Genomic DNA, 15,253 nt, shown 5'->3' on the forward strand with positions numbered 1-15,253 from the left:
TGTTAGTTAAGACAGTAAGGGCATTCCTCTGGAGGAAGTCCACTCATAATAGTGACCACCACATGTGACCAACTTGTGACATTGTTTGGTGCTACATCGGTTGCCAGAGAAAAGCTTGGGTCAGCCTCATTTTGTGGTATTAAACATGTACTATGTAAGGACTCCACCCAAACAAAGCACGTTGCCTGCGTCCTTCCCTCTCTCTCTTTCAGCTATGGGATTTGGTTCTGCTGTCTGCCAGGAAGCAGTTCTCGGAGTCGAAAGTCAGCTGGTCTGTCTTATGAAATGTGCAGCGGACTGCCTTCCCGACTCCTCTGGCCCTACTTCATATCTACTCACTAAGGAAGGAACAGCTAGGGGAGGACCATGGCATCAAGTTCTCCTGTGTACTCCTCCTTGCTTCCACGTGTCTTGTTCAGTGAATTGCACTGATTGCATTTCTGATGAGCGAGTTCTAAAATTGCAACTGTAAATTAATTTGCAGCAGAGCACGTGCATTTTTGGGAAGCTGCAGTAGTAGAGAGGGAGGGCCCCACACACAGCAGCAGCACCCGCAGGGGCCGTTTGTTCCCTGGTTGATTCTTGTGCGCATAGTTTCACAGAGTCCGACCCTTAGTTTCCCTGGACGCCTTTACTAAGTCTGTTTTTATTTTGCCCAGTGGGATCCTCTTATCCGGCTGCTTAAACGTGGGGAACTGGGACTGGCAGTCAGCTCAATACAAAAAGGTACTTACTTCCTTGCGGGCCAACCTGAGTTCAACCCCCAGAATTCCCAGAATCTCCTTTGACATCCACATATGGATCTGCGCATGCGTGCGCATGCGTGCGCACGGCGTCCCAAACAAACAAGCGAGTGTAATAAAGAGTATTTCTAAGAGTAGAGAACTAAGTGGTTGATCATCCATTCTGGTGCCACACGCACACCCACATGCCAGCTTTTCATGCCAGGATTGCAATTGCCTAGCACGGTATACACAGTGTGCCTCATGCTGGAAGTACTATACATCTATATATAATCCATTTTTGCAAGTTTTTAATGTGTGATCTTTCTATCTAAAACCCAAATCTACATCAAAATAAGTTGAAAATAGACAAAGGAAAGCTAATTAATATGCCAGGTCAATTTCTGATTCTTAGCTGTTCATCTCATACTTCCGACCGGCCTGGATCTTTACAGCTGGGGTGGTTTTGCATCTTGTTCTAACATTCCTTCCCATAGCGATCTTAGGATCTAAATACCGATTATACTTCAGAGAAGGATGTAGTTCTCAGGGTAGAAATGCTGTATCCTGGTGACTGGCTGCCATTCAAATAACGTGAACGGAAACAGGCGCTCTGCGGGCAGGGTCTAAGAGCCTTGGGACAGTTGCACCCTGCTAGGACTGGAGTTTTGTCCGTGACTGATTACATAACCTGGGGATATCTGTCCACCAGTGTGCCTCTCCTTATAAGGGGAAGCAACAGGAAGAGCTAGCCCAAGTGCTAGCCACATCTGTGCACTCAGCTGTCCTGGTGCTCCAGCAGGAGTTGGAGCCCTCAGGCATCTGGACTTTGCCTTCCTGATGAAGCCTTGCCTAGTAAGGGTTGCCTTCTCTATTAGGAACCTTCACTACTGTTTGGAAATAAATCACTGATTCATTTTTTTTCTGGAGACCATTAGCCTTTACATAATTTAAATTAAAATATAATTGCATGGTTTCTTCCCATTACCTTCCTCACTCCAATGAGCCCAATGTCTCCTGCTTGCTTTCTCTTAAATTCATGGATTCTTTTTTCTAATTGCATCTCAAGTGAACACACACACACACACACACACACACACACACACACACACACACACACACAGGTATTAAGTAATACCTGCTGAAACATTTAGTATTGCTTGTGTATATGCATATGTATATGTATATGTGTATGTATATGATCTCGAGACTGAGGACTTGGTACTGGATAGCCAGTTGAGGGCTCATCCCTGGGGAATAATGATGCTCTCAGCATTCCTTAATTGCCTGTAGTTCTTTGTCTAGGGGTGAGGCCCAGCGAGATTTCGCTCTTCAACAGTAGCATTTCGATTGGTCCTTTTGGTTCAAGCACCTATATTATTGTTCAGGTATCATGGCTGACACTTCCCTATCATTTCTAGGGGACACAACCTAACAGCAGATTTTCCCTGGCTCTTCCTGTCTTTCTGCTCCACCCCTCCCCCATCCTGTAATGATCTCTGCGTGTCAGGGGCAGGAATTGTATGGTAGGTATGTCCATTGAGACTTGGCTCCTGAGGAGCTCGTCATCTCTGTATTTTGATCAGTTTTTGTTTTCTCTTCTGGTCTCTGTTGCAAAGAGAAGTTTCTTGATGAATGTTTAAGCTACACTCATTGGTGGATACAAGAATAAATACTTAAAATGAAGTTAGAAATATTCTTGGCTTAGTAAAGTGGTGGTTGCGGCTTCTCCTCTAAGATCTATGACCTTATTAGCCTTGGGTATTTGGCAGGATTTTTCTGTACTAAACATGGATCCCTTCCTGTTGAGTGAGTCTTGAGTTCAATTAGAGATCTGAGTCACCACTGCCCTCTTAGGATTCTCATGCCATGGAGGTTATCCTAGTGGGCCATGGGTGCTACCGCTGGGTCCAGCAATCGCTTCCCTTCCTTGGCAGGGTTCATACCTACTAGAACTCTGGAAGCTCACCCTCAGGAAGAAGGCTCTAAATCAAGATGGAGCTTGAGCTGTCTGAGTCCTGTGTCCAGAGTGTGTGTGTGTGTGTCTTCTGCAGTAGACACCCTCCATGTCACAGAGGCAATGTAGGGCAGCAGCAGCAGCCTGGATCGTTTTGAGGGCCCCTTGGATTCCCCTGACTAACATCTTAAACGGGGCTTTCTTATGCCTAGAATCGACTTTGTTAGAGAGTCAATGGTTCTTGGAGAGACCATTATCAGCCCAAGTGGGATAACTTCATTTAAACTGTGCATGTATATGTACACACATACTTAGCTATAATATATGCAATTTAGGGTAAATAAAAATATGATTCTTTATGACTATTTAGATACCCTCTCTGATTTTCCCATGTTCCCTTTCATATCATTTGCTTATCTTTACCTAGAGGTATTAACCCCGCCCTCTCACACTTTAATATATTGCCTTTCCAGCTATGTGACTTCTGCATTAGGGACTCAGGGACACTCTAACAAAGTGCTGGATGTGGCTAATATTCTGGAACTGGCAGAAGACTTTATGCATGGATGGAAATGGAGCCTTCAAACTACTCCTCAAGTAAACAAACACGTTCTGTATAAAGAGGCAATGTAGGATTCATTCTGCCTTGTGTCCGACAATAGCGACTAAAATTAAAACTCTTTAAGGTGCTTTTATTAGTTAAAAGTGGAAGCTTAGTAGTCTGTTAATGAATTACTGTTAGGAGTCGGTGGCGTGACACTAGTTGACACCATGGTCTGTGCCGTAGGAATAGTGAGGGCTGCACCTAGGAAGCGTGCTCTGCAGCCTGCAAAGTGATAGCTGAGTCCACATTCAAGAGTATGATCTGCTAGTGAAATCGGGATGCTGTGGTGGGAGTCCTACCCCTCACAGCATCATCACAGTTCTCCTTGCTACTGTATCTCTTCTCAGAATATTAACTGATCCACACTAGCTTGATAGCATATACTTTCTCATTCCCTGGACTCTGTGTACTGGAGAAAATCAGGGCCAGATCTCCTTAAACTTCTTCGGACACTAGGCTGCTTACACACCGTTCAGCATTATAAAAACTTGACTGCCAGTCCAGCCCACGGTGCTTTGCAGTGGTTTTGTCTAATTAAGCTCATCTAAAAGCATCTGCAAAAACATTTTTTAGGAAAATCATCTGCTCATATTGTGAGGATAAAAATAGAAGGCTCAGGTGTTCCTTTAGGGCAGGCTCTGTGGGGCGCACGCATGGTGCTCATTATGTTAGTAAAAAAGAATTATCATTGTTCCCATCATGGTGGTGCTTGCAAGTGGGGATCCCAGTGATCTGATCTGCTTCACCCCAAAACTGTATGTTTTTAATCACAGACTTTACATTAGCCTCAAACTCCAGCCCTCCTTAAAAATAATATAAAATTCATCGTTTTACTCATTTCTAAAAACGCGGTTCCTGGTAGTGCTGTAGTGCTTTATGTTACTTCAGCTTTCTCCCACCCCTCCTTCACAGGCTGTGGCTGTTAGAGAGCAAGGGTTGATTTACCTGTGCTGTGTAATATCTGCCACAGAGTAGACAGAACAAGTATGTCCAAATCGAAGTAACAGTAATTTCACTCACACGCTATTTGTATTTTAGTAGTTAATATTTATCTGATGAAAAGTAATGGACAAAACACTCTCTGCTCCTGGCTTTCTTATAATAAGCTCTTTGCTTTTGTTTCTGTCATTGATAATAACATTACTACAATATCGCAAAAGGCCTGATTCCTGTTTGAGCACTCGAGAGAAACGGCCTGTCCATTACTGTCTCTCCTACCATCCCTGTGAAAACATAGGTCAGGAGACAAAAGCCATCACTGCATTTCAGAGCTGTCTCTCTGCTCCTGAGATCACGATGTTTTGCAGGGAGGGGAGCCACTCTTATGTCATTGGCTGAGTGCTCAGCTCTGTGGCTGGGGACAGTTAGCAGTGTTTCCAATGCATAGGGGATGGTGTTATTTCTCTGTGAACACAGGAAAGCATGTTAATGCTCTACTCCTCTTCAGCCCTAAACTCCACAAACAGCACCTATTCTGAGGACCAGAGCACGCCACAGGCCAGCTAGGTCCTTTGCCAAGATTTGACAGTGTTAGCACTGCACAGCCATGTTTTTCGGTGAGGCCCTGGGGATGAGTCTGACCAAGCTCAGCTTGGAGACAGGGCGGTGGTTCCCATTCCTGCCTGCCGAGTGGATACTGTTTTCAGTTTCTACCTGAAGCTACTTGCCAGTGAGTCAGGGAGACCTTCTCAGGAGCACTAGAGCCAGCAACAGATCCCTTGTCCGTTCCTCTGCGGAACTCAGATTTCCGTGCTTCCTTCTATGTCACCAACCAGATAGAACTGTTTTAAAGCTTGTCATATTGACCTGGGCTATCTTGTCTCCTACTCTGCAGACCAGCGTGCAATGTAAATCCTGGTAGTTACCACTTCAGGGAATTTTTCAGGTGAACACAGGAGAGTGGGAACACATGGGGTCACTTAAGAATTCTGCCTTTCCAGAAAGCTCAGCTAAGTGCTTGAGAACGGCCAGATTGACTCCAGTGCTCAAGGAGTCATGCTTCACTTGTCCTAAGAAGTTTGTCCTGGGTAATTCTGTCTGCATCGTACAGTACACTTCCGAGAGGGAAATGGTGATGGTGGCAGTCACAGTGAGGGCCTTGCAATGCAGTCAGATGACACAGTCAGCAGTGGGTGAGGCTACTTGTAGAATAACACATCAGATGGTTTTGTAGTTTGTTTTTTGAGGCTATATACTAAGGATATAATAAAGAAATCTGTAGAAGTCAACCATAATGACCAATAGCATAATATATCTTTGAGCCTAGCTATTCCTGAAGGATGATTGCACCTTAGGCATCGGCCTGGGTAAGCTACTGAGACCTTCTCTCTAATTAAAAAGTTAAAAGACTATTTTAAAAGTCTGAAATGTGGTTCAATATTAGAAAAATTGCCTAGCATGTGGAAGCCCCTAGGTTTAATCCCAGTATTGACCAGGAAAGTGCATATGCCAGCAACAGTCATTTCTAATTAAGAATAGCACCCAGCCCAGCAGTGTTTGTATTGTTTTCATACAACGAGCACTGTACCACAAACACACCACTATACCATGCTACCACACCACTATGACTGCAGGGGTACTGGGTCCCCTGCTGACATGATCGTCAGCTACTAAACCATCATAACGATCCACTTTAACCATGCTGCCTGCTACTGTGAATGGTTATTCTTTCTTCCTAAGCTCACTGTTTTTCTTTGGGAGAGAAAAGTTGTACTTCCTGTATGTCATTATTGTTACTTATCAGGATCAGGGGACTTGAACTTACAATTCTCATTCATTCATCTGTATATTTTGTTCAGTCATTCCTGCGTAAGGAGATGAGGCCTAGAGTCAAACATAAGCCATACATTTAACATCAAACTCAAACTGGAGCAGATGAAAGGCTTAGCCTCGGTTTATTGTGAACAGGGAGAACCCATCCCAGGGAGAACGGCGAACGTGTCAAGATGGGCTATGGGGAGCCAGCCTGAGTTGGTGATCAAAGAAAGACTTGGCAAACACTGATTTGGTGTAGGCACTGGTGTGGGTAAATGGGAAGAGGCCAAAAGCAGCACATAGCCATGAATTTAGAAGGAAATGTGCTTACGTCACTGACAAAGACAATTTCAAATGCACTCGAGTAACTTTGTTATTAGCAGTGCTAATAAGAACGAAGGTGACATAGTAAGGAGTCTGCCCTTTCCAGAGACCCTGCTGTGGGGGAGTATTTGACCTACTCATCAGAGAACACAGGACAGGATTTCTGGGTGTGATTTTAGGCAACCTGGGGTAAATTTCTTCCTGAACTTCCACATAGTTTCCTGGGTATTGCTTTACTCATATTTACATTTTGAAATCACCTCATAGAAGTTGTCAGCCAGAGATGTACGACTCCATAGATGCCTAATGCGTATTTTACAAGGAGTTGTATTTCATGCTAATGGTGTCTGTCCTTACCGTGTTCCCTACCTGTTGCAGAAAAGTGGCACTGCTTTAAATGATGTAACCGATGGTCCCCTGGTGTCGTTTACTGTGGTGACAGGCTGGGCATTGTTTTTGACACCCATGCCTCTCTGTTGGAAACATGTACCTGATCACAGTCCTGTGATTCTCCTGAAATTTGTATTCAAAGGAAGTTTGGATTTTTGCTTCCTGCTCTTTCTCCTGTTTAAATAAATTTTTAATTTAAAACATACAGCAAAAAATTATCTGGAGCCTGGGAACCTGAGAGTAGAGACATCTGTTTTTATGTAAGAGTAAAACGCTGGCTAACAAATACTCAACGTAGAATGCTCACCACATAGTTGGCTAAAATGTTCCATGTTCACAGGGGAACGTGAAGTGAAAATAGATCTCTTTTGCTGCGTTGCCATGGGAAGGCCAACATTTACTGTCATCTTTTATACTAAGCAAAAGTTCCGAGGCAGGGAAGTGGGCACAGCAGTCTCCTGATCCAGAAGAGAGCCATGTTAGGTCCCAAAGCTGTGTGGAAAAGATGCCTGATGTCTGACACACACTGATCCCAGCAGCATTCATTGAGAGCTTGCTCTGTCAAGCATTGCCCTGAAAGCCAGGTCTGCAACGGGAAGAAAGCGACAGAGTTCATCCTCGTGAGTCCTTTGACAGTGAGATGAACCCAAGACTACGGGAGAAAAACAAAGCTGTTTTATTTTAATTTCTGATAAGGCTAGTGAAACAAGATTGGGATAAATGCATATTGCACAAGGTGTGGTACTCTGAAGAGAGTGGAAGGCAGAGCTCTAAGGGCCCTTGCTTCGGGTAGGTGCGCCTGTTGTGTGTGCTAGTTATGTGTGTGGCATGTGCTGTTTCGAGTGTAAGCACCGTGTTTTAACTGCTTTTTTCTTCTGCTTGTGAGCATCCCCCGACCCCTGTTGTGCCACTGGGATGTGCCCTGTTTCTCCTTTGGTCCCCATGTTATTTTATGTGTTTTACAAAGCATGGTATTTTCAGAGCTCTCCTGAGGATAAAGAGAATTGGTCTCATAAGGAAGAGATCTGAATTTTCTTCTTTTCAGTGAGCACTGGGCCTGTTGAAAGTTGACTCCAGGCAGATAAGCCATTCTCTTGCAAGTGACACTCTTTATGAAACTTTGAACCACAGGCAGGGTGTGCAGTGTCTCAGGCTGTGAGCCACATTAGCACCCGTTCACAGGCTTTGTGTGGGGAAAGATAGACACTATAAATCTCCTGTTGCATGGTGAAAATTAGCAACGATCTGAAACTTCCTGGTCTAATGTACATTTACATGCAGACAGATGCTTATTTCTGTTTTGTTTCCTTTCTCTGAAGTTTCAGTTTTCAATGTGTACCAGAGGCTGAAGTCTATATGATAATGTTTTACTCTCATCTACATTACTGGTTGGCAAGCTATGGTCTTTAGGACAAATCCACATCTGCTGTATAGGTAAAATTAACATGCAGATATGATCATTTATTTAGGCCTTAAATGGGGCTGGTTTTATATTTTAATGACCTGAAACATTTACTGTGTTGATGAAAAGTGTTCTTATCCTTGGGCCATAACATACAACTTTTTCAAATCTGAAGCTTTCATAAAATAATTTTGGAAAAATTTGTGTCTAAGCTTTTAAAATTCCCAAGGGTGAGTTCTAAGTAGAAGATGGTCAGTGGTTTGAAATAATACTTCATTGATATTGATTTCTTTATTTTTTGTAAAATCAATAATGAATTTACTCATTTATATCAGTAAATATATTGTCTTTTTTATTGGTTATTTTATTTATTTACATTTCAAATGTTATCCACCTTCCCAGTTTCCCCTCCATAAGATAAGCCCCCTATCCCCTCCTCCCTCCCTCTACCTCTATGAGGGTGCTCCCCCACATGCCTCCCACTCCTGCCTCAGTGGCCTAGCGTTCCCCTATCCTGGGTTATCGAGCCTCCACAGGATCAAGGGGCTCCCCTCCCTGTGATGCCAGATAAGGCAGTCCTCTGCTACATCTGCAGCTGGAGCCATGGGTACCCATTGTGTACTCTTTGGTTGGTGGTTTAGTCCCTCAGTACTTTGTGGGTCTGGTTGGTCAATATTGTTGTTCTTCCTATGGAGTCGCAAATTCCTTCAGCTCCTATAAGCCTTGCCCAAACTTCCCCATTGAGGTCTCCGTGCTCAGTCCAATGTTTGACTGTGTACATCTGCATCTGTATTGGTCCAACTCTGGCAGAGCCTCTCAGGGGACAGCTATACAGGGCTCCTGTCAGTAAGCACTTCTTGGTATCAGCAATAGTGTCTGATTTTAGTGTCAGCAGATGGGATTGATCCCTAGGTAAGGCAGTCTCTGGATGGCCTTTCCTTCAGTTTCTGCTCCACTCTTTGTCCCTGCATTTTCTTTTGACAGGAGGAATTTTGGATTAATATTTTTGAGGTGGGTGGGTAGTCCCATCCTTCAACTGGAGGCCCTGCCTATCCACTATATATGGTCTCTACAGGTTCTATCTCTCCTTGGTTTGGTATTTGGCTAAAGTCCTCCCTGTTGGGTCCTGGGAATCTCTTGGGTCCCTGGCCTATGAGACTTTCTATGGCTATCCCCAGTTCCTCCTCTCCTCCTGCTACATACTTGCTGCCAAATTCCTGACCCTTTGTACTTCGCCCCCATCTCCTCCCATATCTGAACTGCTCCTTTTTCCCCCCTTAATTTCCTCTCTCCTTTTCAGACCCCTCTCTCCTTCTACTTCCCAGAGATTATCATCTTCCCCCTACTGTGGACTATTGTAGCATCCATACTTTGGTGAGATCTTTCTTCTTGAGTTTCATATGATCTGTGAATTCTACTATGAGAATTCTGAACTTTATTTTGGCTAATATCCACTTGTCAGTGAGTACATATCATGTGTGCTCTTTTGTGACTGACTGGCTTACCTTACTCAGGATGATTATTTTCTAGTACCATCCACTTGCCTGTGAATTTCATGAAGTCCTTGTTTTCGATAGCTGTGTAGTACTCCATTATGTAAATGTACCACAATTTTGTATCCATTCCTCTGTTGTGGGACATCTAGGTTCTTTCCAGCTTCTGGCTATTATAAATAAGGCTGCTATGAACACAGTGAAGCATGTTTCCTTGTTATATGTTGGAGCATCTTTTGGGTATATGCCCAGGAGTGGCATAGCTGGGGCCTCAGGTAGAATTATATCCAATTTCCTGAAGAACTGGTTTCCAGAGTGGTTGTACCAGCTTGCAATCCCACCAACAATGGAAGAGTGTTCCTCTTTCTCCACATCCTTGCCAGTATCTGCTGTCACCTGAGTTCTTGATCTTAGCCATTCTGACTGGTGTGAGGTAGAATCTCAGGATTGTTTTGATTTGCATTTCCCTAATGACTAAGGATGTTGAACATTTCTTTAAATGATTCCCAGCCATTTGAGATTCCTCAGTTGAGAATTCTCTGTTTAGCTCTGTATCCCATTTTTAATAGGGTTATTTGATTCTTTGGAGTCTAACTTCTTGAATTCTTTGTATATTTTGGATTTTAGCCCTCTATCGGGTGTAGGATTCGTCAAGATCTTTTCCCAATCTGTTGGTTACCACTTTGAACTATTGACAGTGTCCTTTGCCTGACAGAAGCTTTTCAGTTTTATGAGGTTCCATTTGTCAGTTCTTGATCTTAGAGCATAAGCCATTGGTGTTCTATTGAGGAAAATTTTCCCTGTGCTAATGTGTTTGAAGTTCTTGCCCACTTTCTCTTCTATTAGATTCATCATACCTGGTTTTATGTGAAGGTCCTTGACCCACTTGCACTTGAGCTTTGTTCAGGGAGATAAGAATTGGCTGGAGAGGTGGCTCAGTAGTTAAGAACACTGACTGCTCTTCCAGAGGTCCTGAGTTCAAATCCCAGCAGCCACATGGTGGCTCACAATCATCTGTAATGAGATCTGATGCCCTCTTCTGGTATATCTGAAGACAACTACAGTGTACTTATACATAACATAAATAAATAAGTAAATCTTTAAAAAGGGGGAGGGTGTCAATTTGCACTCTTCTACATGCCGGCCTCCAGTTGAACCAGCACCATTTGTTGAAAATGCTATCTTTTTTCCACTAGAGGGTTTTAGCTCCTTTGTCAAAGATCACGTGACCATAGGTGTGTGGGTTCATTTCTGGATCTTCAGTCCTATTCCATTGATCTACCTGTCTACCTCTGTACCGATACCATATGGTTTTTATCACTATTATTCTATAGTATAGCTTGAGGTCAGGGGTGGTGATTCCCCCAGAAGTTCTCTTATTGTTGAGAATGGTTTTTGATATCCTGGGTTTTTTGTTATTCTAGATAAATTTGAGAATTTTTCTAACTCTGAAGAATTGAGTTGGAATTTTGATGGGGATTGCATTGAATCTGTAGATGGTTTTGGGCAAGATGGCCATTTTATACTCTGTTAATCCTACCATCCATGAGCATGGGAGATCTTTCCATCCTCTGAGGTCTTCTTTGGTTTCATTGTTCAAACATCTAACGTTCTTGTCATACAGATCTTTCATTCCAGTGCTTAGCATCACACCAAGATGTTTCATATTATTTGTGACTATTGGGAAGGATGTCCTTTCTCTAATTTCTTTCTTAGCTAGTTTATCCTTTGAGTAGAGGAAAGCTACTGATTTGTTTAATTCTTATCCAGTCACTTTGCTAAAGTTGTTTATCAGCTGTAGGAGTTCTCTCATGGACTTTTTTTGGGGGGGGTCACCATAGAATACATATACTATCATATCATCTGCAAATAGTATCTTGACTTTCTCCCCTTTGTAATTTGTATCCCTTTAATCTCCTTTTGTTGCCTAATTGCTCTGGCTAGAACTTCAAGTCCTATATTGAATAGATAGGGGGAGAACTGATTTTAGTGGTATTGTTTGACATTTCTCTCCTGTTAGTTTGATGACGGCTATTGGCTTGCTGTATATTGCCTTTATTATTTCTTCAGTTTTTAAAATTTTAATAACTTGGAGGAACCAAAAAATAAAACAAAAATCATAAGATCAGATTAAGGATACATGGATATTTTGCTAGGTCTAATAATGAAGGTCTGTAATCTTTCCTCCTAGGAAGGTGGACACAAGAGAATTGCAAATTAAGACCAGCTTGGGCAACAGAGCAAGTTCAAAGACAACTTAATGAGAACTAATCTCAAATAAAAAGTAAGAAGAGATTTCCCCAATCATCCCAGTGTATGTGACTACTCATGGTCAAAACAGCAGTTTTAATAACTGGATACAAGAACTTTATATATAGGGTGCAGACAGTGTTGGCACGCGCTGACCCAGAACACTGCAGAAGTACAAAACCAAATGTGGAAAAATGGAATGGTGTTGAGTTTTATATTTGGTTTGTGATTTCTCTCTCTCTCTCTCTCTCTCTCTCTCACACACACACACACACACACACACACACACACACACACACACACACACATTTTTCACTGTTCCTGTAGACAAACAGTAGTTGCTTTGCTGAAGTGTTTCTTCATCCATTGTAATGGCCCCTGTACCCACCCATGCTGCGGGTCATGTGGTACCTCAGGGTGAGCGAGATCACCAGGAGGCTGGTGGTGTTGAAACCGAGTTCCTCTTTTGTCCAGTGTGGCCATTCTGTCTGTGTGTGTCTGTGCGGTGGACCAGTATCGACTGGAGGAGAAGAGTCTAAGACAAGGTTTTTACAGATTAAAACAAAACAAAACAAAACAAAACAAAACAAAACAAAACAAAACAAAAAAAAAGCCCTAAGGTTTCCTGGGTCTTGAAATTGTGACTGGTTTTGTATTTAAGATCAAAATTAGGACAAGGAACAGAGATGTTTCTTCAGATGTTTGTGTAGCTTGCAGGTCGTCAAGCTTGGGGTGGGGGGCATCTCTGCAGCACTCAGGTTCCCGTGAAGAAGACGCTCGCTTACGTGAATGTGAAATCCTTTAAGTGTGTAAATAGTAGTGTTGGTCTCATGCATTTCGAGAAAAAGGACAGCTGCAATGTTTTTTCCTTTCCTTTTTTTTTCTTCTTCTTCTTTTTTTTACGCAGTGGATTAAAGTACCTTTCACTGGCAACAAGTCTCAGACCCCTTCAACCAACGTTAGAGACCGTCAGACGAACCGTCCATGTTCTCCATATGTGTTTTATCACTGGTGGTTGCAGTTTTCGATGGAAGCTGATTGCCTTGTCATAGCCATAAATCAGAATTATGAACTTTGTTACAGATCGGGCGTACTAAATGCTCTTTTGACTGTTTCCTTAGGAATATATTGAAATGCCAACGGAGTTCGGATTATGTTCTGTAAGAAAGTGTAGACCATTGTTTTAGGATGTGTACAGTTGTAGAAGGTGCCAGCTTTAAGAGTTCATGTTTTGGTTCTTAAGGTTTTTCTTTTTTCTTTTTTCTTTTTTGTTTATAAATGCATCAAAGTAATTTCATTACATGGTTTGCCGTACTAACATCTGTTATTACTGTTGTGAGAAAATTTTTTACTTTCAAAACCGGTGTACATGTTTATGCCCGAGATTGTCGGATGGAGAGGCTACCGTTAAGATTTTTTTTTAATTTATTTTTAAAATGTATTGGCTTGAATTAATTTTTCCCTGAGCGGTTTGTTCTGTTTCGAAGGCAATCCCGTCAGTTCGACTATGCTGTTAGTAGGGGGGGGCCGACTGGTGATCCTGGGCTGTGTTAACCAAAGCAAATGTGAGATCAGCTGGCATCCTGTTAATAGCTATTTCAACAAACCATATTTTGGGCCTTTGTTTTTGTATATAAAGATAATGATACACTTCAAAAAAAAGTAAGAAGAGGGTTAGGGATATAGTTTAGAGTTAGAGTGTTTGCCTACTTATGTACATGACCCTAGGTTTAATAACTGTTACCTCAAAAAGTTTAAAAAGTTAGATTTCACTTCAAGAACTTGATAATATTTAAACCAAAATCCTCCTGAGGGTGTATTTCATGTATGTGTTTATGTGCTTCAGCCTCCTGTATGAATCGTCCAAGATGACATGTTATGTCCTAAAGTTAGATTTTCTGTGGTTGTTTATCATATGGTTGCTTATTTTACTCTGCTTCTTCTGTATGTGTGTCACGTGTACGTCTTATGTCTGCATTTGTGAAGATTGCAACATTTCTATTCTTATAAACTGCTTCGTTTTCAGACCACTGTACTCTTTGAATTGTTGTGACCCTTTGTTGTCATGTTCCCTTGTGCCCATGTCAGATCCCCTCCCCCAGCCTTCTGTCCATCCCATCCCCACTCTCATTGCCACATAGTATGAATTCTTAACTCTGTGACTTACTGTGCCTCTCTCTTGTCCTGCACTGTAGGCTAAGGTTGAATACAACACTCAATACAAAGACACTTGTGCTCTCAATGGAAATGGGCTGCTTGTCTTCCTTGCCTGTGGCTGGTGGAAGAGGTTGACAGACCGATCTTGTTCAGTGTTTCAAAATCTAATTACTGCTTGATTTATGTACACCAGTGTGAAAAGCAAATTCACTACCATGACAACACTTAGCTGGAGCTCCTGCTATGTAGTCAGTGGGTAGCCTACAGGGTTCTCCAAATTTTTAGGCCTTGAGTAAACTCATATACTCCTTCAGGCATCTCCCTTTTCTGTTACAGCCTGAAATACAAGCTATTGACATAAGTAAAGAAATGGAAGGGGATCGTTGGTAAGAGGCCCTGGAGAGTTGGTGGATATTTTCACAACATGCACAACATGCATGATGGCACTAATGCACATACAGTTGTGTGTGCAGAAGCATGCACACACATATACAAACACACATACACACACACACACACATACACACACACACAGGTGTCTGTATATGCACACATTTAACTGCTGAGCACAGTTATTTGTAAGGCTACTTTTTATTGTACGTTGAGATATTTAGACTGCAGTTTATTTCCTTGGGTCGTTAAACATTTTGTCCTGGTTAGATCTTAATGTTAACTTGTTACAACGTAGAGTCACCTGGAAAGAATCTCAGATCTGTGGAAGACTGTTTTGATTTTAGCCCACTGTGGACAGGATCATCCTTTAGGCCAGTTGGCCCCAGCCGTATGAGTACTTGGGCTAAACATGCACCAGTGAGCTAGCCAGTGAGCAGCATTCCTCCCTGGTTTCTGCCTTACTTCCTGCTTGAGCACCTGCCCTCATGTCCTCAAATGATGAACTGTTTACTCAAAACACAAGCCAGATAAGCCCTTTCCTTCCCTTTTATCATAAGCTAAGCACAGCAACAGGAAAGCAGACTAGAATAGCATCTTTCTCTACTTTTCGATTTTAATTTTCTTCCCTCATTTATTACTGTGTGGCCTGGATGAGGTTGATGATCTCTCCTCCATTGTCCCCATCATCTCATGGCTATAGCAGTTATCTCTTTCATGGGGTGGCTGCTGGAACAAATGAGTGATGTTGTCCAGCATGGGCTAAGCATGAGTAAGTGTCCCTCGGCCAGCGTGGAGCAAAGACTCACC

The 15,253-nt window shown here is 42.5% G+C and overlaps 1 protein-coding gene across 4 annotated transcripts in view; it reads left to right on the plus strand.

Annotated features, from left to right (window-relative positions):
• The window catches only part of Fam110b (family with sequence similarity 110, member B), a 140,096-nt gene that overhangs the window by 40,846 nt on the left and 83,997 nt on the right, over positions 1-15,253 (plus strand). The gene's annotated exons all lie outside the window — the stretch shown is intronic.

The sequence above is a fragment of the Rattus norvegicus genome, chromosome 5, assembly GCF_036323735.1.
Source record: "Rattus norvegicus strain BN/NHsdMcwi chromosome 5, GRCr8, whole genome shotgun sequence".
In the NCBI taxonomy this organism is placed as follows: domain Eukaryota; kingdom Metazoa; phylum Chordata; class Mammalia; order Rodentia; family Muridae; genus Rattus; species Rattus norvegicus.